We start from the raw sequence: 25,354 nt of genomic DNA, 5'->3' as shown, positions 1-25,354 counted from the left end.
CCTAATTGCCCCATATTGGGCCAGGAGAACCTGGTACCCAGACCTTCTAGACATGTCCATCTGTCCCCCAGTACGTCTTCCTCTGAGAGAGAGAACCTTCTCTCTCAAATGGAGGGTCAGGTTATCCATCCAGAGGTCAAAACGCTCAACCTTCATGCTTGGTATCTGAAAGGCTGAGATACAGGGATTGGAACCTTCCAGATGACGTTATGGAGGTGTTACTTTGGTCAAGAAGGCCAGCAACAAAGTCTCTATACCGTTGCTGTTGGAAAACGTTTTGCAACTGGTGCAGAGAAAAGAATGTCGATCCTTTCCTATGTTCTATTCCGGAAGTATTATCTTTCCTTCTGACCCTAGCACATAGAGGTCTGAATATCGGAACAATAACAGCTTACCTTGCGGCGCTTTCCATTTTCAAGCGCTCATCGGAAGAATGCTCCTACTTCAAAATTCCTTTGCTAATACAATTCTTAAAAGGACTCACTAATGTGTTTCCTCCTCACCCATTTCAAGTACCGTTCTGGGATCTAAATTTAGTCCTAAAATTCTGAATGTGTGCTCCTTTTGAGCCTATGCACACGTGTCCTTTAAGATTACTAATGTGGAAAACAGCCTTCTTGGTTGCTCTAACATCAGCAAAAAGAGTGAGCGAATTGCAGGCACTGTCTTCTCGGCCACCCTATAGTGTGTTCATAAGGACAGAGTTGTGTTGAGGGTAAAACCATCATTTTTACCGAAAGTAATATCTGATTTTCATTTTTTAAGTCAGAAAATTGTCTTACCCGCATTCTATCCTCCACCCTATCCTTCGAAGGAGGAGGAAAGATTACACAGGTTGGATCCGAAAAGAGCTTTAAGCTTTTACATCTCTAGACTTTCCAGACTTAGAGTGGACAACCAGCTGTTTATAGGTTATAGAGGAAGGAAACTGGGTCAATCGGTGACAAAACTGACAATTTCACACTGGATTGTGCTTTGCATTTCAGAATGCTACAGACTAGCTCAAAAAGACCCTCCGGAAAGGTTAGGGGCTCATTCCACCAGAGGCATTGCCTCCTCCACGGCCCTTCAAAGAGGTGTTCCAATAAGATCCATTTGCGAATCAGCAACTTGGTCTTCGCTACACACCTTCTCAAAATTCTATAACCTGGATGCTTCCCAGTCTAGGGACCTAACTTTTGGAAAAGCAGTACTATACTCGGCCATCTAAGAGTATCGAAAAATCTACCCCCTCCTCCAGAGGAATTGTTCATACTGCTTTGGGAGTCTATCTAAGATGAGGAATATGTTGGAGGACACAATCCACTCGAAGAACAAGTTACTTACCAACTGGTAATGTTCGTTTGATTGGATGTTCCTCCAACGTATTCCTCATCGCCCTCCCAGCCTACCCCTCTGTAGATTTTTCCGAGTTATTGCCATCTCAAATCTCGCAAGGCTCATACCTGTCTGCCGGCACAATCTACACAGTACAAGATCAAAGATAAAAACGGGAAAAACAGAACTGAGGCCAACGGGCACTGCGTGTGCTACTTATACACCCGATGACGTCACCCTCGATGGAGGCCTTCGAGGCACCATCGACGCGCGGCGCCCTCTGGCGAAAAAATTTCCAAAGAGCAGCAAAGCTGGATGGAATACATCTAAGATGAGGAATACGTTGGAGGAACATCCAATCGAAAGAATGTTACCAGTTGGTAAGTAACTTGTTCTTCCACAGGAACTCTGGTATATTACTTCTTCCCACAGCCAATAAGGATGCAGTCTGTGTGCAAATCACATTCTGGAATGTGAGTTCTCTTCAAGTTAACCAAGTATCTTCGCAGGACTGTGGTTTACTCAATTTTCTCACTAAGCCATGACAGGATCTTATTTCTAATTGCCTCACAGGGTTCACGCCCGGGTGTTCAGGGATGTTTAGTTAGGCTTTTAGTTAGGCTAATGGTTTTGCTATCCTCCAGTTTGTGTCCAGCAGGGTATCCTGCAGTTTCAGTGCTTTCTTTTTGACTCTTTGCCATCCGACTGTGCGGTGGTTGAGGAAGGACTGAGTAAAGAGGGTTGACTCACTATTCAAGGCACCAGAACCATCCGAGATCTTACTAGAGCAAGATGGTGGGTGCATTTAGCACATTATCAGAGCTAAGATTAGGGAGGTTTCCCATACTCGTGGAAAAATCGCTCCCAGAAGTATCCCAGTATATTGTGCAGTAAAAGCTGATGTTGGAATCTACAGTGAAATGTTTTCAGTAGGACCGGTGATTGAATGTGTTCTAGTTTTGCAGAGTCTGATCAACAAGTGTTTTTTGACACTCCTATTTCAGTTGTTCAATCTCCTTTTTTGTGCTTACACCCAGGACCATAGTTCTAAGCTGGCTGAGCTAGAAGCAGAACTCTAAGCTGTCTGCGCTATGGATTCCTGGGGGGGCCATATGAAATATTTATAAAAAGAGAGAGCCAAGATCTTTACTTTCGAATTATATGGGATGTTAATTAAAGGAATTTCACAAGAGCATTCTCCCGCCCTCTTAAGCATTGGCTTTGCACTCGGATGGCTGGTTGTGCTCATCCTTTTGTGATGAGATGACTTCTGGAGGAGAATTAATTTAAAGGGCGGATCGATCAACGCCTCGCCTTCTATCTTTAACTTCTTGTCAACTTTCAGCCATCAGCGACTGAGTTCGCTATTCACGCCTTGGAAGACATGTGGACATAAGATCTGGCTAATTTATTGGGTTTTTTCCACTTTAATAGCTTTGACAAACTACCCTTTCCCTTCCCTCTTCAATAACTCACTTTTCGTTAAAACGTGCCTGATTGAATGTCTGCTTTTTTATTAGAGCTTAAGGGTTCTTCCTCACCCATAGAACTATTTGAGGTAATTCACAGTTGAGCTCTGCTGGGACTTGTAGGAACACTGGTCTTGTGTTGTAGTGTGTTCGTGGCAAGCTAGGTTGCAGACTGCTGCTTTGACAGTATATCTGTGCATGTGTTTGTTGGCAATTGAAAGTGTTTTTTGCCAACTATGCACAATATCTCATTGTCAGTATTGGAATGATCCAGGTTCTTTTCTGTGGTATAGACGGCCAGCGACCTGTGCACAAATATTCATTTGCTACCAAGCACAAGATGAAGACTAACAATTCTACAATCCTACAGCGATTGTTGTTACCATGCAACCTGTCCCTTCATGTATCTTTTGACCTTGCTTAGTCAGTTGCATTGTCAAACAAATGCATCAGGTTTGCTAACAGTAAGGCTGCAAGAGCAACCTGTGAGGAAATACAACTGGTGGGTGAGATCAAAACATCAATGCAAGCTGCTTAAATGCAGAGGCTGGCAACTGGGCGCTGGAAGTAGCGGAATCTACCAAGAGAATTCATGTTCACTATTCTCTTCCTGGGTAGGCCACATTGCTAGTGCCAAAGTATGTCCTACCGTTAAAAATGTGGAACCGACCTTCTTTTTGCCCAGGTGTGCACAAAGGACCAGAGTGAATCGAGTTCTGTTTGAGTGAGGGATCAAGTGCAGGAGCCGATGATAATGAAGTAAAAGTGGATGCTATTGGCCTAGAAATGCGACTTGAATTCATCCTTTCCATACACCATTGTTGCGCGCTGGGTAAATTGGAAGGTTTTTGCACATAATGGGAGAAGAGATTCACGTCCAGATATTAGCCCCAGCACTTGCGAACCCAGTTGGGTTGTAGTGCTGGGTTAGGAATGAGGGAGACTGCATTTTAAAAGGAGAACCGCCATGTGCAAGTTGCAGGAGACCGAAAAATTAGGAATGCGTTTGAGTAGAACGGTCGAGGTTTTCTCCGAATTGAACCAAATATCGAGAGGTAGACCAGCTGCTATTAATGAGCAAAACAGTGCCTTAACGTGTTGGGCCAGGCTTCCATTAATTGAAAAAGAATTAATTCACCGACTTTGCGAATGATATTTTTCCTGATTAACAATCCAACTTAATTGATTAGCATTTTAATTAGTATTTCTTAATGTCGCAGGAACGTATTGCTATCCAAGACTGGATGCTAAAATAAGCTTTCTGTTGGGTTTATGGAAGAGTTAGTCGTTGATTTAGAATAAGCACACCAAGACCTAAAAATGCAGTTTTCAGGGAACTGAGTTTTGTCCAGGTATGGTTCATGCTTGTTTGTCCTTTGTGTGCTCCATGTCTCTACGCTGCATTGGGTAGAAGTTTTTATATCGCCACTCCAAGTTTATGAATTTAAAGTAAAATCCGAGTGTATTGTGGTGTTCCAGGGTGCGGTGGGAGGGGCCCTTATCTGCCATCAGTGTAAATATTCTCTGCCACTCCAGTCCCTCATGCCATGTGTAACAAACTTTTCCTTTCCTGTTTTTCTCTTTGCATTGTGAGATTTGTAGGTCTGCCATGGTAATGGAAAAAGCAGGGCTACACGTTCAATAATGAAAATAATCAAAACAGACTCAATTAGCTACACTCGCGATAAAGGGCAACTGAAGAGCTCAGACTGAAATGAACAAAATACTGTGTTTTACAAGTCAATCAGCTTTATTTGGTGGTCTTCAATTGTGTGGCATATGGATCCTAAGCAACTGTCTTTCCTTCCACTTCTCTTCCGCTTCTTGCAGTTGCTAGCATCGGATACACTAACATCTGTAATTAATATTACCCTTGCATTACTACTTCCTGAGCGATTTCCCTAGATAAACTCTTGGCATAGAACAAGGTTTCTGACTTGAAATCATAGCTCACGCCTTTGCATCATTTCCTTTGCAGGGATGGTGCTATTGATAAGGCAGGTAAACCTACATAGTGGCGCTATGACTAAACAATATTGGCAGATCTATGTGATATGGGCACGTTTCTGCCTGCATTTTTAGTTTTGGCTATTGGGTGGCACTTGAGCATCACCTGTAAGCCAACACTTTTGCAGCAGGGACGCAGAGCTTGTGGGCTTTGTTTGGTATTTTCCAACCCATTGATGGTCCATGGCCATGCTAATCCCTTTGGCCATTCCCACCATATACCTGCCCCTTCTCGCCCAAAATACTTCCTCCTGGGATCTCTTGAAGCTAGCTCTATTAAGATGCAACATCAAACTTTGACGTGCCAGTGTTATTTCTAAGCAATCTGCGCAGAGTTACTGGCTTATGTGCAGCTATAAATCTACTACTGGTGTAATAAAAAGGTCTTAATTCAGTGTTGCTTCAGACACTTGGCTTGTATATATTCTTTGCAATGAAGTTATGTTAAAAACAAGCATTGACAATGCCAGTTTTGACTTGTCTACAGGTATTGCCAGACACTGCTATCCGATGCCCATGTAATCACACAATGTTCTAGCAAGAGGTAGATCCCATCTATTACAATAGTGTAGTGTCCTGTCTCTGTAAACGTTAGAAGGTAGCAGCGACTTGCTGACATAATCTGGCTGGGAGTTCCAACATGTGGCCAGGCTGCGGCAGGTCCCTTGCCAAGTTGCATTGGCATATCATTTTGACAATCCTTTCCTCCATGAGCGGGAACCATGTTCTGTCTCAAAGTAATACTTTTGTGGCAGCCATTCCACCATTGACTTCATGTTCTGACTATAGTCCTTTTTCATAATTTCTTTAGAGCAATTATTCTTTAGAGGGTGCCTTCTTTCAATGCTCCTATTTCTGTGGCAACAATCTGTTTCCGGAGTTTTTCCTACATCCACTCCTCGTGAGTGATAACTGGTATCAAGAATGTGTTTCCATTTGTTGTTTAGCACTAACTGCTTTGCTGTGTTTACTTTGCGGTCATCTTCGGTGCTATCTACAGCCCTGTACACACATCTTAGGACCAAAGGGGGCCCCAAACCCTAAACCAAAAGCCCAAAGTATGAACACACAAAGTCCTGGTCTATATAACTTACTTTTACAGTTAAAGGCTAAAACGTATCTAGACTTTCCATCCAACCACCACTTACAATCCCTCCTGAAGTATTTTACCCTAGAGTGGGCTGCTAATCTAAGGTGAGGGGAGAGAGAGGAGACTAGCCTAAACTTTTATGAAGCCAAATTCGATAAATAATCAGTTGGCCATAGTAGTAACTAATGCATGAATATTATAAAATCTGGAAAGACAAGCCGGAATGGGAGCATGGAAGGAAGTCAATGCAATTTTTATTCATTATACTTTTTATTGCTTTGTATCCCCTGGAATGATGTAGCATGTATGTGAAACTGGAAGAAATACAGCTCATACTGCCTGATTAAATCAGCAGCTGAAATAGAGACTGCCACTTTACCCACATGAGAACGATGAAATTACAAATGTGGCAAATCAAGTAGCTACAGAGTGAGATCACCATTTTCCCGAAATGAAGGCGATAACACCAACGAGTTGGCAGATTACTTGGGGAAAGGTGTGTATTTAGCTACATGAAGCACGCCAGTGACTCTTGGCAAAAGAAGTGAAAGTGCATATTGGGTCCTGAAGAAAGTGGAAGAAAAGAAATGATAAAAATCCACTGAAACCGAGCGACCCCAGAAAAAGGGGTGTCTATTAGTGATTGGACACCTTGGTGGAAACTTTTGGATTTCAAATTTCAGTGAGCAGATTATTATGGAAAAATAAAAATTGCTTTGACTTCCTTCCGTGCTCCCATTACGGCTCGTCTTTCCAGATTTCATAAGTCATGCATTCGTTGCTACTATGGCAAACTGATTATTTCTAGAATTTGGCTTCATAAGAGTTTAGGGCTAGTCTCCTCTCTATCCCCTCACTCTAGATAAGTGGTGGACCAGTGCACTCTAGGGTAAGATACCTCAGGAGGGATAGTAAGTGGTGGTTGGAAGGAAAGTCTAGTTAGGTTTTTGCCTTTAACTGTAAAAGTAAGTTGTCTAGACCTGAACTCTACCTTATCACTTACCGCAAGTTATTTGCATTTTCAGCTGATATGGACTAACTTTTGAGGAAGTGATTTTATGCACCAAGAGACCATAACATTTGCAGTGGCAGCCCCCCGGCCCCATCTATGTAGGAATGAAGCATTGTGGGAGTCCGACATGGGAAGTCAGACACTCTGCAGGCTCCATAAGGCACTACATGAACAAGGCTCGGATGGTATCTTGAGCAAACTGTTCCTTAATCAGAAGGACCACAGTTTTCTCCAGTGTGCAGCCTGAAAGCGGTAAAGTTACTTGGGAGACGCTTTGCTTCTGGACTGGACGTGTGCACTGCTCTCACCCAATCCAGAAGTCACTATCTCAAAGTAGACAGCGCTTGAAAAATGATGCTGGCTGCATCCAGGAAGATTTGCTTCTCGCCTTCTCACCACCATTTTTTGTTTTGCCAATGAAAGAATCGTGCATCTTCTTTAGGTAGGAGGGTTCATTTCAGAAAGCTTGACATGCAAGCAGCCATAAAGCATGACACCAATTTGTAGTACTGGGCAGTTGGTTTTGTTCATGTTGCTCTTTAATGTGGCATTAGGCCCCAGTTCCAAGGACTGGAACAGGGGTAACGATCCAGCAGCCCAAGTTAACGGCCCTAGTAAAGCGAGGGCCATTAACAAGGGCTCCGGGCCGTTACCCCCTTTCCAGCCCTTGGAATTGGGGCTTACTACCATTGGCACCCCAGGCTACTAAAGCGGCAACCCGCGGTGCTGAAAAAAAAGTATTTTCAGTCATTGAATGGGACGACTTGTGCGGTTCTCTGCCGGTTCAAGCCCACGTTCCTAGCCACCTGATTTTCAGGCTCCCCCTGCCAGGGTGCTAATGAGGAATAGTTACTTTCTCCCCGGAGTGCTGGGGATGGAATCTAGGTGGATTCGTGTAGCTGATTTTGTTAAAATAAATTTCTCACCTTCGGGGCATTTGTATGGATCTGTGTCCCATGAATCAGTCAGATGCCACTTTCACCTTGCAAAAGACCAAGTTTACAGTGGAATCAACTAATGTGCCAGTCATGTTGACTAAATCGTATTTGAATAAAGGTCAACCCGTGACAGCAAACCGGTACGTTTATTATCACCTTGAGCTGCACGTGAGAGGCGCTCACTTTGACCTTCAAGGTTTTTCATGCAGGCACATTTACTCTGTGCTGGTCCATGAAGTACTTATAGCTCTATATGAACTTTGCCTGCACAAGGGGCCCCTTTATAGCTTCACTGTCATTAAACTTAGGAAATGTTCTTCGCATCATGGTCCGCAAGGAATTCCTCTGGCCTCTTAGTACTCTGTGGGGAAAGCTTCTTAAAGAGCAGGGCCTCTGCATGCAATTTGCCTGTTGTATTTACAGAATGATACAGAATGTTTGTTTCCTTCCCCTGAATCCTCAACCTGTCGAGAATGGAGTAACTCAATGTTAAGGCTTGCACTCATGATCATTTTTTCGTGACCACCCGCCTTCCCATTCCCACGTCTGCAGCTAGGCAGAGATGCTCTCCTACTGGCAAACCACTGTTAAGGCTAGTGCCTTCCGGGCCCCCACCCCCTCCGGTCCCACCATACCATGGCGGGACACATCATCCCGCAATGGCACCAGCCGCGATGGGAGATGCGCCTGCCATTTTTAAGTCAGGCAAGCTGTGACTGACAGAATTGCCAGCCAGCCACAGCGTCGCTCAAACTGTTTGCAGTTTGAACAACGCTGTGGCTGGCTGCCACTTTTTCCAGTCACTCCAACTTCCTCTTGTGAACCCTCGTACGAGGGGTCATGAGAGGAAGGTATGGTCCCTTTGTTGCCCCACCACAAGTCACAGAGGCATATTTGACCCTCGCCAAGCCTGGGGACTCCGTGATCTAATCTGCTCTCCAGAGCTCTCCAGAGCTCTCCAGAGCAGATTAGATCACGGAGGCCCCAGGTTCGCTGAGTGCCAAAGACACTTTTGGCTCGGTTATCTAATCATCACTGAGGCATCTTTGTCCGTTGGAAAAGATGGCTTGAATTGTGTACTTTTCAAGCCATCTTTTATACATGTAGAAATATGTAACATATGTCCTTTTTATGAAGGATGGCTTGAAGTACATAATTCAAGCCATTTTTGATACAGCTTTCACGACGGAGTAAGACGCCTCGGGCTTTGTCCGTTGACAAATTTCTATAAAAGATGGATTGATTTATGTACTTTTCAAGCCATCTTTTATAGACATAGTATATGTTACATATTTGTATGTTTATAAAAGATGGCTTGAAAAGTACACAAAGCATAGTAAAGTACGCGTACACATATATAAAGGCTTACATACCTTTATATATTTGTTTGCGTACCTTGCTATGGTTTGTACACTTTTCAGGCAACATCCATCATGCAAGCCACGCCCCCAAATGAGGGCCCCACCTCCATTTCTTACCCCACTTAAAGCCCTTGTTAAGGCAGAGGGTGCAAGGCAGACAGTTACCAACGCGGCACCAACGAGTGCAGATTCTAGGAGCCACCGCTTCTGCTAGGAGTTTAAATACAGCAATATACACGTGCCCTTTACCCCATAACGGTTTCATAAATGGAATAGAGAGCTATTTTAAAATACATATTTAAAAGTGTAAAGTGGACTAATCCAGGTTTTTTTTTTTTTAGCTATGCACCACTAGCCATTCCTCCCCTACCTGCATTACTTGGGAGGTGTCACCCGATTTGGTCCCATTTGGAACTAAGCAATAATGCCAAAACGTTTAAAATGGATACCCGGCCAAAACCATTGGACCTATGCCGCCTCAGAGACGCAACAAGCTGTGAGGAATACCACGAACTCCTGACGAACTAAAGAGGATCTGTTCTTGCTGGATGCTGTGCTGTGCCTCTGTTTTCTTATTACACTCCTTCTACAGTGGGATAGAGGGGCACAGGAGAAGAGTGTTCCCATATTTGTATTTCCTCTCCTGAAGGACAGGCAGAGCAACTCTATGCCACAATCAGCTCTCTTCCTAGAGCAAAACCAGGACACTTAACTGTCATGGCTCCCTCAACTCCGTACCAGAGAAAGGGAGGAGAAAGCCGAACTGCCCAGGCAAAACCAGAACAGGCAATAACAATGGGGCAGCTGAGACTGGGGCGCAGGGCTCTGCTCGTGTCTTCGGTCTTTGCAGTCTGTAGAGCTTCAAGGCAAGTCCCCAGTATTGTCCAGTAGGTAGGCTTGTTCCGGCATAATGCGAATCGAAAGCACCCAGGCGAGTTACATTTGGCTCCCCCTTGGAGGTACTAAATGCCTATTGCATCTCCTTTATGATTTACTTTGTGTGGTTTTGGACTGTATACATCAAAGCTCCATTATTTTTTTTCACTATTAGTTTTACTGTGAAGTTTCATGTTCCCATGCGCCTTGCAGTGTTTTTCCCCTTCCGATGTTTTTAAAAGAGTAGTACAGCATCATTTTTTGTTGGAAAGAGGACACAAAGCCATTCTTATGAATGTTCACTATTTCGGGCATTTCATTTTCTAATGGTACCAAATAAGAGAATGTCCAAGCTGTTTTCTCAGCCTGGCTGGTAGTATAATTTGCATTTTCCAAACCTTTACTGAACGAATGAGGGAAAGAACAAGCTTTTTGAACAAGTCGAATTCTCAGTTTTCATTGAACTCATTCGGTTGTAAAAAGCTAAGCAAACTTGTATTCGTGGTTTTTCCCTACAGAGCTTTCTCGTGATTTATTTTTCTCTGTGTTTAAGGGTGGACTTGGGGGCAGAAATCTTTTTTTGTTGTTTTTATTCTGTTGTGCTGAGAACTGTGCCCAAATAGTCCCCCCCCCTCCCCGCCCCCCCAGCAGGCTCACATGTTTTTCGGCCACGTCTGTGGGACCAGGACATCCATCTCATTTTAAAGGGTCAATTAAACTTTGTATTCCATGAATGCGCCCATTTTATGTAACAGGGCTTATTCAGCCATATTCATTGTGACTTGTGGTTTTAACACACTGCAGCGCTTGTGCGGCTTGTATAAGGTAGGGTATCATTTATTGGCAATTGGCAGGGGCTGCAAGCGTTTTGACAGAGCCAGGGAGCAGCGCAGGAAGCAAGACTTGGATGGGGTCCTTCAGCGGTTCTGGATGTGGCCATTTTTTCAGACAGAGCTGGTCCTGTTACTGTGGGATGTTTGCTTTTTGAGTGCCTTTTGGGTTGACATTGATCATCTGACTGTGCATTACAAGCGAACGCCCTTTTTTAAAGTGGGTTGATGACAGTCTTTGAACTAGGAAGGTAGTAAGCTCAGACCTTAAACTGGAAAGTGTCTTTTCACTTAAGTGTTTAACAACCACGGGAGATACCTCAGTGTCTCCTTTTACTGGAAATGAATAAATCCCTTGTTACTGCACATTAATTGCCTACAGTTATCTCTCTCAATTTCTCATGAACAGAAGTTTCCGTTCAGGAAATTTGTTTAAAGGGCTAAATTGTGATGCGAGGATTAACCGCTTTGGGTGGAAGTTTGGAGAAGCTTTGATTGCCTTGCTACACATTTTGGTGGTACCAGAAAATTCCAGGGCACCATGTTCACCACTGCAGGGAATGTGACAACATCTGTGTCCAGATGAACAGACACTTTAAATCAGTCAAACAGTGGAATTGAATTGCTTTAGACCCCACAATAATATTCAACTAAGACAGTCTTACCCAGATCGTACTTGGCTGTGGCATTTTCTTGCTTGACTTTCTGGATCGATGAAACTGATAACATTGCAAACATGTCTTTATAGAGGGCCCTTTTCTGCTATTTTTACAATATTTCCAGATTGGCATGTAGGAGAAGGTTGCATGGATCTGCTGCTTAATTTGATGATGCGTTTCTGCATTATGTGTTCATGCTAGCAAGTTGCCAACCAATGCTCCCACTCTGAAACATGTAATTCACAATCCAACGATAGGTCGCTGATCCTCCATACATGTACGGTTTGGATTTCGAAATTTAACTCTCTGCATACTCGGTCTTGTCGATTATTATTTGTTTGTTTTCATGTGGTTTTGTGCAACATGTCATACTGACATTAGACCTCTCAAGAGCACCAAAGTACAGGGAGGGGGGAGGTGGTGGGATAGGTAATGTTGGGGGATGGGAGCAGGCATGGAATAGGAGGGTGTGCTGTACGGAGTATCTGAGAGAAATCCTGGTTCTTCTAAACATGTGTATATGTGCTGAGCAGATGGCCAACAACGTTTACTAGGCACACAGTGTCTGGTAGACGCCATGTTATAGGCCTTGGGTTATCAACAAAGCTTTATCTAGTTGTGGGGGTAAAATGCAAAAACCTATGGCATTTTTAAAAAGACTTTAAATAGTAATCTTAAATATGTATATGGCATGTCACTTTTTATAGTGATTAAAGCATCACAGACTATCTTTACTGGCTTGAAACGAGTGTTGCGCCTCAGTCGTATGTACAGTGAATATAATAACTAAATGCAAATAACGAATAACTTTAATAATGTAAAATAAATAATGAAAACATTTCGAATTTTTGGGTAAAAGTATGTATGGGAGTTGGGGAAAGGGATTAAAAATGGGTGGAGGGTTAGGGTGCGGTTAATAAAGCTAGGGCAATGGGAGGTTTGGGGGTACACCCCAAATTAAAAAAATATTCATTTTTTTTTTTTAATCGTTAAAAACGCATGGAACCATCTAGGATGATACACCACAATATAAAAGCACAGGTTTGGGGTGATGTAAATAGATCTCTTTTTCGGTCTCTGTAAATAATGTGCGCCATTCATAGACTAATAACAAAGGGACAGAACTATTCACATGGAGGATTGGCTCGAAGCATATTAGAGGCTCTCTTTATTGGCCGTAGCGTTTGAAAATCAGGGCCCTCATCACTTTGTGGGATTTTGCCTCGTATGTGTGTTCATTATTTTTGACTGGAGTGCATTGCAGGGTCTTGTTGTGGGATTTAGTGTCTATTGATTGTGATGGTCAGTTGACCAATAGGCCTCGAGCACACTGAAGTACATCTGCTCTGCAGAAGAGCAAGGGAAGAAAGTCAATTGGGTGGTCCAGTTTAGCATGATCGAACTTCACGCGTCCCTTCCCGTGCACTATTTTGCACAAATTGGAATTTTTGATTTTGAAAGTTGAGAAGTGGCAGTATTTTTTGGCTTTGGACTGTGGCTCTTTCTGGGATTAGCTCGTGGTCTAATGTCAATAGTTTCAGTATTTACCTAAAGCAAAGGCGCTACATTTCTTTCACTTGGAACTCCTTGAACTACTGATGCAGCAGTTTCCAAGATTGCAGACTTTGTTGCTGATCCGATTATTGGACTGTGGTGTTGGACCAGATAAAAGGGAGCCTTGACATGGGGATGTCAGCTGTGAGAACCAACACTGTTTATAGGTTCATTCATGTTGGGTAGGGGGGCTTTGAGCACCCGTCCCAAAGGAAGCCATAGGCTCAGACACATGGATGAGATGCACATCTGTGTTTAAAGTCTGCAGGTCTCCATTGTACATCTCTAATCTGTTGTGCTAACTCATTGTGCTGACAGTGTGCATATCAATGTATGCATTGAACAATAGCAGGGACGGCACTAACCCGTGAATCCAACCCTTGGGTTTGATGGGTCCTTTCGGTCAGGAAAGGGTAAATCCACTCTGGTGCTATCCATGCATGCTACTGAGTCTTTAGAGGAGGTTGATGTTTTTGATGTGCCCTAAGTTGCTCACATGTCAAATGGGACCATGCTCATTATTTCCTTTATGACAAGGACTCACTCTTCTCTGACAACTGATTCCCCTCCGGGCTATGAACCCTGGTCGACAGACATGGAGTGTTGAGTTCATTTTGCATTGTACCTGGCTAAGTAACCCTCACTTTAATTCGTTTTGCGATAGAGAGGTTTGAAGAAAGTAAAGCAGTTGCCAAGGGCTTTGACTGTCTGTTTTTCTCTTTTTTTTTAAGTAGCTGGCACTACGTTTTACTTTAAGTCCTTTAAAGACATGCCGTCACTGAGTGATGTATTTCGGATGTTTGAAAATGTCTGGTATTGGTAGTGTGCTTGTTTGTAGAGTAAGTTAATTCACATAAATGACACCTTTAAAAGTGAAATCGCCTCATGACAAAAGGTAGTTCAGGTTCGAGAATGTTTTCATCAACTTAATTGTATGACTGTGTGAGAGTCCTTGTTTGAAGATTAAGATCGGTTTAGGTGGAAGAGAGGGAAGCTATAGTGATGGGTTTGCCACCATTTTTCATAATGTCATGGGAAGATCATAGTGGATGATTTGGTTGGGATGGGAAATCTTTAACAGTTGGACGACTGTGGAGATATTGCCAAAGGTGTTCAAAAGGTTCGTTTTGGATTATTTTATAACTTGGTTGATTTCTTCCTTATATCCTCGAAGAAACATAGTATGATTTGTTTTTCACGGCTCTGCTTTTTATTAACAATTTCTGTTTGTTTCAATCGCTTTTCATGTCACTAAGGTCTTATTTTATCCCATTTGTTGTGGGCCGTATTTTCATTTTTGCCTTTTTTTATCCCACAATGCAGTTGCTTTAAATGCAGATTTTGTTCGTAGACGTCTAAGAGAGCATTTATTTTCCTGTTCTCCGTTTGGCTGGTGTTTTCTGCCTCACTGGCTGCTGCAAAGTATTCTTCTGGAGTAACTTTAAACAAATAGGCCCACTATACAGCGTATGTTTTGAATAGGGATGCTGGAATGAAATTGGAAAGTTATAAGCTTAAGCAATATCGCCATGCTTGTGCCCCATGGTTCATGGTATTAGTGTTTGTGATGTGATAATTGAGATGATTAGATCTAGTTCATGGCCAGCTCCAATTTAGCTCATGGGCAGGTTAGATAAATTAGGGAACGGTCTTAAAGGTTGCTCATGTGTTTGGGTGCTTGTATGTCCATTTTGGAATTGTTACAAAGGTTAAAAACAAGGATCTAAATTGCTACCTTTAGGTGCGGAAGCCCTCATTATTTTGGTCTAGAAATAGGGGCTTTTACCCAGGATGCTATAGATTTCTACTGTCATGAGCTGAGTGGGTGTGGCATGGCAAGATTGAAAAGGTGCATCTAATGAGAAGTTAATCAGGCATGATCCCCTGATTTACACTTAAAAAAAAAAAGTTTCTGTCGAACATGTAATACACTGTGCCCGGCATAAAACCATAAACCTGCTACAGAAACATATTATTGACATATGACTGCAGCATCTAAGATGAGTTTTCTATAATCGGGAAAAAGTATTTATTTGCATGTGGGTTCAACCAGCAATTCAAAGACAAATACCTAGCATTTGAAGTGGTTGTTAAGTCACTTCCCTGTTGTTGTGGGTATGTGTTACCCATAATTGTAACACATTATGGGTAGTTTATAGGAAAAATATGTGCCTTGTATATCCCAGCTTGGGCCACAGCAAATTTCGATTATTTTCCCACGATCACATACTTACGTTAAGTGATGAACCTGGGATGTGAGTCCCAGTCTAGGATTCAGGCACTTTTTCACATTTTAGCAGTATTACTTCTAGTTTGTACAAATATTTGTGACAGTGACAAAATATTCCATTCCAAGTTTTATGCTGCTGTTTTCCAGACTCTGCTCATGTTTGGCCCTTAAAGCCAGGTCAGATCCTCTGACTCAGCCGTGCCCATGAATTTCCTGACTCGCCATCTCTAAAGGATACTAAATAGAGCACAAGAAGTACAGTCATCCAGTCCCAGTTAGCTCAAAGCGAGCCAAAAAGTAGAAAAAATGCCTAGCAAAGAAAATGGTGTATTGACGCTACAGTTAATTATAAACCTAAAAATACCATGAAGGACATCTCCTCTCTCGCCCCTGCTCTCGCTGATCTTTGTAACCACTCCTTTGCTACTTGCTCTTTTTTATCCTCCCTCAAGCACTCCCTCCATAAAACAACGTCAGCAGATCCTCCCCGCCCGGCCAACTATCACCCCATTCCCATCACCCCTTTCCTGGGGAAACTGCTTAAGAGGTTAGCCCTCCCCCAACTAACTCCCACACTGAATTTGTTGGCGGTCTTCACGACCATCAGTCCAGATTCCAAGCAGCCAGAGGCATGGAAACTGCTCTTCTGAACACCTTTGAAGAATTGCTCGCATCTCTTGATTCCAACTCCCCGGCTGTCCTCGTACTCCTTGATCTCTATTCTGCTTTAGACACAGTGAACCATTCAATCCTCAAAAAAAAGGCTCCATGACATCTCGGAGCGGGCAATGGACTGGCTTACCTCCTTCCTAACTGACTGCTCTTCCAAAGTCATACTGGGCGCCTTTTCCTCCCCTATTTCTTCCTCCTTCAGTGGCGTCCCCCAGCGCTGCATTCATTTGCTTTGGCTCTTTAACATCTAGCTTACTCTGCTGGCATGCCTCATTTCCTCCTTCTCCCCTAACTTCCAGTGCTATGCAGACGACACAACTATTCTTCAAACTTCCTACGGGCGCCTTTGCACCCTTCTTCATCCCTGATTGCCTCTCAGCCATCTAGGCCTGGTGTACATCTAATGATCTTTGCCTCAATGCCAGCAAAACAGAGATCCTCCCTATTGGGACCCCGGCACCCTACTTCTTCCCTTCACTCTGGCCTTCTTCCATGGGCTTTCCCCATGCTCTCTCTTCAGAAGCCAGAAAACGGAGTCATCTTTGACTCCTCTCTCTCTTTCCTCCCTCATACTTAGGACATTGCCAAGAAGTCCCACTTTCAGCTTTTCCTTCTGAAAGGAATTCTACCTTTTCTCACCTTCCCCCAGAGACTCAATATTACCTGGGCTCTGGTTCTCTCTAGGCTTGACTATTGCAATAGCCTCCTCCTTAATCTACCTTTGTCCACTCTGCGACCGGTCCAGCTAATCCATAATAGGGCAGCAAGACTTATCCCTGGCCTCAAGCCCAGGGACCGCATCTCTCCTGCCCTACAAAGTTTTCACTTGCTCCCGATCGCAGCATGGATTAAATTCAAATCCCTCTGCATCATCCACAAGGCTATCTAGGGCCCGGGAACACTCTTCTTCAACTCTTTCTGACCAAATACTCCAACTCTAGACACCTGCGTTCCTCTGGCACCAACTCCTTATGTGTGAAGCAGTTTGCGAAACAGAGAGAAGGTGGTTGGTCACTTTCCTCAGCGGGCGCCCTTCTTTGGAACTGCCTCCCTCTCCGTCTTGAGCAGGACCTCCTTAAGTTCTGAAAAAGCTTCAAGACCTTCCTCTTTACCTCTTGCTTCACTCCGTCTCTCTCCCCTGCTAATCGCACAATAGGTTTGCATTGTCACTTCTTTTGTTGTATTTAATTCTTTAACATTGTAATTATTTTTTTCTTTCATCCTCTGTCCCTGTCCCCTCCCTGTTGCCCTGTGGGCGCTTTTAAACAATATTTGCTTCCTGTATAAGCGTTACAATGTAGCAGAATACAGCATTCAGAAAGTGATATTGTTACTTAGTTGTACATGAGAGTAAAAAGCCCACAGGACATCGGTTGTGTCCTCGATTACCTAACCAACATGCAGCCCTGGATGTCGACTGCCTACCTCAAACTTAAGCCATCCAAGACTGAATTTGTCCTTATATGGCCGCCTGCTAAACGACGTCTCCCACAATGGCTCACTGATATGCTCTAGAAGGATTTGAACCACAACTCTCGGATTCAGCAAAATCCTTAGACTAAATCGTTGACAGCAGCCTCTCCTTCCAGAAACCTAGCCAATAAGTCCCAAATGGCTTCCCTCCAAATCCCCACCCTTCGCGAAATCTAACAGTTCATCCCATGGCAGGGCTTCTGGGCCGTAGTGCAGGCCCTTGTGATTTTGCACATGGATACTCACTTAGCTCCCTTAAAAGCAGCCCACTGCGCTGAAGCACATCTTATTACGGGTGCACAAAAATGTGACCAATCACACGTCTTATGCGCACTACATTTGCTTCCTCTCCAAAATCTGCATGCATCATCTACACAGCAGGCACGCATAACAGAGCAGCATACCTGGCGGCTAAGCTCCACATATCTGATGGCACACAATCCTTGTGAAGCAAATGACCTACCGGTTTGAATAGCAACTCATCCGCAAAGAGTGGACCCGCAAACAATCCTTCTCTTGTCACATACCCACCTTCGAGAACACTATGCTGATAGCAAATTGGAATGCCCCCACAATTCTCCTATTTTGCAAATCTCTGAGAACATGATGGCTTTTTCAACAATACCTGACCAAGGACTAATCCCACTGTATGCATATACTGACACACTGACCTCACCCTCAAGATGCCAGCCCAAACATTGGCTACCCACACTGTACAGTGCTCCTCTGCTCTCGAAATAAGTCTGTGCTTTAAACATAAAAAATAGAATATCGGATAAAGAACCCCCACTGTACGTTCTAAGGACATTACAAGTCACGGAGGAGTTCTGTCACCAAGTAGAGTCACCAAGTAGAGAAATGAGACCAAAGGCAGAGTTTCTCTAAAAGGTCACGGAACTCAGAGATGACTTGCAGGATCTTTTTTTAAGTATGGTAGGGGGTTTTGTATTCATCATAATGGCGACATACTGTCCTCCTTTCAATACCTCAACTCCTGATCAATCTAATGTATGATCTTCTAGTTGATGTAAAAAATGTATAATCAGTATGGTTTGGTCGAAAAAGCACAAATGTGTTGTTAGCCATGTGTTGCATAAAACCTATTTGAAGGCTTTTTTAATACAGTAAATTTAAAATCAGTTTTTGTGGTTTTAAGTTAATGTTAACACGCAGGTTGGTTCTTGCTCCCATGTGTTAAATTAAGCATACTTCCGTAAACAGTTCCTTATCCGAAAATGGCTGCAAAGGGTCACAGAAATATATTTTAGAAGAAAGAGTTTGGAAGAAATAGTCAGGAATTTTAGTGCTTATTTGGCAGCTGGAATTCTCTCTCGTCTACCTAGCAGCAGGCATTTTGGCATCACAATCCATCTGAAATAGTTTTATAGTTGTGTAGTGATTTCATTTTGCTGTGTTGTTGCATGTAGGTGACTGGTGATATCTCCACTAATCTGTACTTACAAAGGTATTTCCATGTTTATCTACAGCTATTGCAGGCAGGCTTCCACGTATTGTAGAGTGATCATAATCATCTCACAAGGATTATGATTGTTTATAATCTAGTGTGGCGGTTGCCGCACTATAGTTGAGTACCAGATACCAGGAAATTAAATTTCTAATAACTTTTGACTCGCATGAAGGATTTGGCTGACCATTTGCATACAAAATGTATCCCAGGCCCCCACAGACTGAAAATTCGGGGAAATATTTGTTAAAAAATGAAAGTCATTAATAAATCAAAAACCGCTGTTTCGGCCTACTCCCATTCATTTGCACATGGAGAAAAAGTCAAAATGTCTACTCTGCACACAGCAAAAACCCCTGTAGGAATTGGACCAGGTACAAAACAACTTGGACACGATGCATTGACTCAATTTCCTGGAGGGGTCAGGGATTATTCTGCCCAGTACTGGTTACAATATTTGACAGGGAAGGGGGTGCCCCCTTCTCCCAAAATTATAGCTATATCTCCCATGGTGCTTTGTAGCAGGGCAGCCTTTCAGAAATAAAAAGCTGCCATTTTTTGTTTGTTGCAATAGATAATAAACTGGTCTTATTTCCGAAATAACCAGGGTTAGCTGAAAATTAAAAATGGGAAAAAGGCCATTTGGAGGAGGAAATGGCAACTGGTTAGAGGTGAGGGGGACACCATGTGAAATTGGGGGCATTGGCTGCGGGAGCTCCTGGGGACCAAGTTCAGAGCTCAAACTTTTTCTCATAACCGGGGTTATTTTCCCATAACCGGGGTATAGTAGAAAATGGGATTGGTAATTAAAGTCCATCACATGAATAACTAAGGTTATTTTATGAATAACGTGGTTATTTTACGAATAGTCAGGGTTATTTTAAGAAATACCAGGGTAATGTGTAGTAGGTAATTATTATTGAAGTTATACTAACTGCGGTTCTTGGAAAACGTTTTTTAAAAAAGAGAGTTAAAAAATTTGATTAATACAAAGAAAAGGTGGAATGTTATAGCTACAGTGATATGGGGGGGCGGGTAATGGCTGTGGCCGAACACTATGGCTACTGGGTTACTTTATGCATGCAATTTGGTAAGTGGACACAGCCAAAGGCCATGGCTAGTTGGCCCCAACATAACCTATTGGGGCAACATGTTAAGGGACCACAGGGAAAAGGCCATGGCTAGTGGGCACATTTAGGAAAATTATTAGAGCAATACATAGAGTCTGTAGTGGGACTGGAAGAAAGCTATTGGGGCAACATGTAAAGGAGCCACGGCCAAAGGTCAGGGCCATTGGCCATGGGTGAAGGCCTTGGCTGGTGAGAAGGAAAGGTAGTGTTTTAAAAGGTACAGTGGCCACGACCAAAGGCCCCGTCTAGTGGGCCCGAAAGACCTAGTGGGCCCATATTGGGGAACATGTACAGTGGACACGGGCGAAGGCCGTAATTAACATCATTATTGAAATTCACTGAAAAAACGTTAGTTAAGTTGTGCAGATTTAACGCAACAAAACCCTTCAAATTCAGCAGATGTGAGAAGTCATGACCAGCATACCTCGGTGAGTTGCCGTTGCAAAGCCCATGAGCACATACTTATTATAAGAGAAAGCATTCACAATGACATGCAAAGTGGCATTATAGGAGACATCAATGGGAGCGCGCCGAGTTAAGCTAGTCATGAGTTACCAAATCTGCTGAAATACAAGGGTTCTGTTGCGTTAAATCTGGACAACTTAAATGCACCTTATCTTAGGTTATTTCATTGAACATGTGTGTTTGTGTGTGTGTGTATATATATATATATATATATATATGTGTGTGTGTGTAATGGAGATGTAGTATGTTAAGTTAAGAAACGTCTAAAGCGCTACTGTGACCCAAAGGTATCCCGGTGCTAAAGATTCAAACCTTCAGAAAGAGGAAGGAACAACTAGAAAACTGGTGAGCGAACAGCGACCTAAAAAACAAAAAAACCTAAACATTAAAAAGAAAGGTTTTCAGGGCTTTTCGAAAAGGAAAGTGAGCAACGACAATGTAGATTAATGGGGAGAGAGTGCCATAAAACTGGAGCAGGAGCTGAAAAAGCTCTGCTGCCCAAATTGGTTTTGTGAAAACGTGGAACTTGCAACAAGTATTGATTAGCGGAGCAGAGGTTCGAGAGGGGGAATATCTCCTGATTTTATTACGGACATAGATGGCTCTGCTTCTGTGAAAGGCCCAATGCACCATGCACAGGATTTTAAATCTAATATGCCTGTCAATCGGGAGCCAGTGTAGTTCCTGAAGCACAGCAGAGGTCTGGCCAAATTTAGGCAATCACATGGCCAGCTTTGCAGTTGAATTCTGAACAACCTGCAAATGACAGATAAGCGTTTTAGGTTGTGCAAACAGGGTGGTATTACAATAATATATAGTTCCATTGCTGAGGTGAGAATCACTGTCCCCCAGAGATCAAACGAGTCAAATGGGATAATCTTCCTGAGCAGTTTAAGTTTGAAATGGGCCGCACTGCATCTGGCATTAATCTGAGGCTCAATGGAGAGCGAGGATGCAATTTTTATGGCAAGTATGCTCAGGGTGCTGACTGGAAAAGGTAAAGGGCCATCAGTCCAAGGAAAAGATGCCAGAGAGTCGGCACCCAAGACCATCATCGTTTAAGGCAATTTCTTTGCATCATGTCCCCAGTATCAGCTAAATACCTGCTTAACAGGTGGCTGTCACCTCTGGGTCATGATCAGTGTGCAGAATAAACTGCATATTAGCATATGAATAGGATCGAAAACCAAACAAATTGATACGTTTGGCTAAAAGTAAAGTAAAGGTTGAATAATAAGGGAGAACTAGCTCCGCTAGTAAGGAAGGAAGGAGAGGAATAGAAAGGGGGGAGAGAAAGGGATTGTATATGATCGGAAAGAAAAGACTGAAGCCAGCTTAGAACAGAGCCACCAATGCTAATCTTCTCCAGGCGTTGACACAGAATAGTATGGTCAATTGTGTCCAACGCCACAAAGAGATCAGCAAAATAAGCACACCCACTCCACCTTGATCTAATATTAGGGTGGGGATCTTCGATGTCAGAGACAAGAACCAATTCTGTGACCATTGAAGGGCAAAAGCCGATTGAAATGGGTCAAGAATGGAGTTGGACTCCTAAAAGTCCCAAAGTTGGGTTTTAACTATGGCTCCAAGTGTTTTCAACAGGAATGCCAAAAGAGAGATGGGGTGAAAATTGGCTGGAATAGCAGGGTCGAGAGAATCCTTTTTCAGCAGAGGAGAAACCATTGCATGTTTTAGAAGCACATGAATGAAACCATCCTCCAGAGAATGATTAACTGCTCTAGTAAGGAGTAGCACCAATTCAGGTTCAATAGCTTTCAGCACCCATGGGGGGCACTACGGTCATGTGGAGAGGCGGATCTGAGTGTTAATAATCCAAAGAACTTGGTCTTCCACAGCCAAATAAAAAGTGTAAAAAGAGGTCAGAGATGAGTATCGAAGGCAGAACAGATAAGGGAGGAGCCAACTGAACTTCATTAGAATCCAGTATGTTCATATGAATATTAAAGGAATAGTGCGCTCAAAAATGTTATAGGCTTAAAAGATGGGCAATAATACAAAATATATACTAAGCATCTTTTTAATGAAAGTTCCTATGTAAAATGTTATACAAATAATGTTTATACTTTAAAATCCAGCACTAGGAGGCGTCTATTTTGTGAAATGGATGAGCCTTCTGTGCTTGAGTTAATCTCTGCCCTCGCGGCACTAATGAAGCAAAAGCCACCTGCTGGTATCTTTTATTAGAGCAGCGACTTTTGCTTCATTAGTGAGACGTGAAGAGATGAATTTAGCAAGGTGGGCCCATTTAGCAGGCCAGCAAGTCATCAGGGGTACAAGGCTGCACAGTGCCTCCCTAGAATACCTTAACATAGTTGGAGGGTGTGCAAACAAATTGGTGAGCCCAAAGCACAGCCGGGCCCGGACACGCACAGACTGGCTTCCCTTTAGCATGCCAGAGGCACGCCCGCTCCCTCTGCACAGAAGTGCAGACGGTCACGTGGCAGTGACGTGGCGAGCAGAAATTGAAGAAATGTTTCCAAATCACAATCGTGCAGATCCAGCCACCCCAACCCCAACGGATAAGTAGAAGACACGATTTTAAAACGCCAGTGACATTGAGTAAAAAAGCCCAAGTGGTCCCCAAGCGATTTCCCAGTTTCCCCAGTCAACTTCCTAAAATCAAAAATGTTACATTAGCAAACAGTTTAACAAAATAAAAGTGAGCGTGCCACAAGATATAGCCTCACCGGTATATACAGTGAGATGGGAGAGGGAAAGGTGGATTATGAGGATCGCATTAAATGCTAGCAATATATTTTTGATAGGGAGGGTGTTCTAGTGATAGGATTACAAGAAAGAGTAGAGAAGGAGCCGAAGCGGTAAACCGCAGAGGGTATGCGGGTGCAGAGTGGTGGAGGGGAAGGGCACTAATGCAGAATATCTGACATGGGGATTAGCGGGTGATGGAGTTAGCTGGGTAGGGAGATGTGCCCTCGGGACGGTGTGAGGAGACTTGGGGAAGGAAAGGCAGAATCGAGATTGATTTGTTTCAATGTGAAATGTGTTGCCCTATCGAAAACTAAAGTTTGGATATCTGGCCACTTTTATTTTAAAAGTGTGTTGGTCGAAAATTGTTGCATAAAATATGTTTGTGTTGTTTTTTTGATCACATGTACTAGTGGTTTTTGCCACTGAATATGTTTGTCCCTTTTTCTAAACCAAATATGGGATAGTTTGTAGAATATATAATGTGAACGTCCGCGTGTGCCTGCAGCACTATTGGGTCAACTTCAAAGACTTGCAGTGGGGCAGTAACCAGGTGTACCGGAAGAACCTGTTAAATTATGAGAACAAAATGGCGGGTTGGAGTCAGCAAAGAAGGTTCTTTAAGTTGTTTCCTGTTTAAAAAAAAAAAAAAAAAGGCTAGCTTGTCTCTGACCTTAAGACGATAAGACGAGAAGAACTAGCAGTGTTAATGCTTCGAAATGTCAGGCAGGGTTTTAGACCCACCTATAAGGTACTCCGACGTCGGCTGTACCCTAAAAAGACTGTAATGATGCAGTTGGTGCACCCAGATTTACCGTCAAACAAGTCACCAATTGCAAACATCAGATTTTCCTGTCAGTTAGTTTTCGCAAATGTTTATGCAGATGCTTTTTTTTCTTTACAAGACGTGTTGGAAGAAGTAGGATGACATCCTATTTTCTTGACCCCTCAAAATGTGGCTTTACGGTGTTCCATTCCTGGAATATGAATAGAAAATGAGAAGAGGCGGAGAGGAGTGATAGCCACTGCAACACAGAAGAGCACTGTCTGCTGAGCTGGTTAGATGGACGAGGGCAGTGCCCTCTGGCACACATACTGCCAGTGTGTTCTTGTGAATGGAGCACTGTTTCTCCTGACACACTCCCGGGGCTGCCAGCAGCGCATGCACTCGGCAAGCAAAGAAGGCGGGGGAGGGATCCGGCATATCATTTTTGCATAATACGTGATTAGTTGCTGTAGTTTGTGTGCTGTGGCTTTAACAGGCGGGCACTGTTTTAGCGTTAAGATAATGCAGACTGCCCAACAGCTGAGCTGCCTTTTGGGGGCGGCTTCGTGGATTTCAGGATAATCATTGGCGAAAACTCAGCCTATGAAAATGTGTGTGCTGCCTGCCAGCGTTTACAGGGAGATGTTTTCTGTTTCCCCTAGTGGGGCTGAAGGACGGAAAAGTTCAGGAGACGGAGGAGTAGCTCGCTAGGGAAAAGCATCTCCGCGCCACATACAGGTTGCTAGCGAAAAGAAGGCAAGTATCCAAGGGCCAGATGTAACTGCACTGGTGATAAGCAATACATCTGATTTTTCGGTGCCTGAACTAGGCACCTGAATGCACGCCGGTACAATATAGTGTATTTTACTCGCGCTTATGTCTGTGTGCTTGGGTCGGCTACTGTATGTGGGTCATTTTCAGTGTGTAATGCAGCGAGAGTTTCAGAAATAGCCATGTTGAACACTGAAGCGCTACATTCATTTTGGAATGACATGAGACGGTGTCTGCGGGACCCGCTATGTCCTGATATATGAGCGGCGTCAATTTCTCTAGTCCCCGAGGAATTTTGGACCCCACTGGGACCGGTCTGGCTGCATATTAATAGCGAGCGCGTGTGTCTGTGTGCCAAAGGCACTCCGTGGCTCGTACATTGCAAGAGACGTGGAGGCTAGACACAGACGTGCGCACGTGTGGGAAATGGTGTGTGTGTCTGCGCCACAGCTCGAGTGCGAATTTGAAGTGCTCCGGCTGTGGTAGAGACTTGAAGACCTGTGAACGTTGGTAAATTGAGGAGAGACTATTTGTATACA

The 25,354-nt window shown here is 43.4% G+C and overlaps 1 protein-coding gene across 6 annotated transcripts in view; it reads left to right on the top strand.

The window, feature by feature from the left end:
* The window catches only part of KANK1 (KN motif and ankyrin repeat domains 1), a 1,603,545-nt gene that overhangs the window by 1,209,184 nt on the left and 369,007 nt on the right, over positions 1-25,354 (top strand). The window lies entirely within an intron of this gene.

Source organism: Ambystoma mexicanum, chromosome 6p (genome assembly GCF_040938575.1).
Source record: "Ambystoma mexicanum isolate Mex_15411 chromosome 6p, UKY_AmexF1_1, whole genome shotgun sequence".
NCBI lineage: Eukaryota > Metazoa > Chordata > Amphibia > Caudata > Ambystomatidae > Ambystoma > Ambystoma mexicanum.
This window is presented reverse-complemented; position numbering and strand designations above follow the sequence as displayed.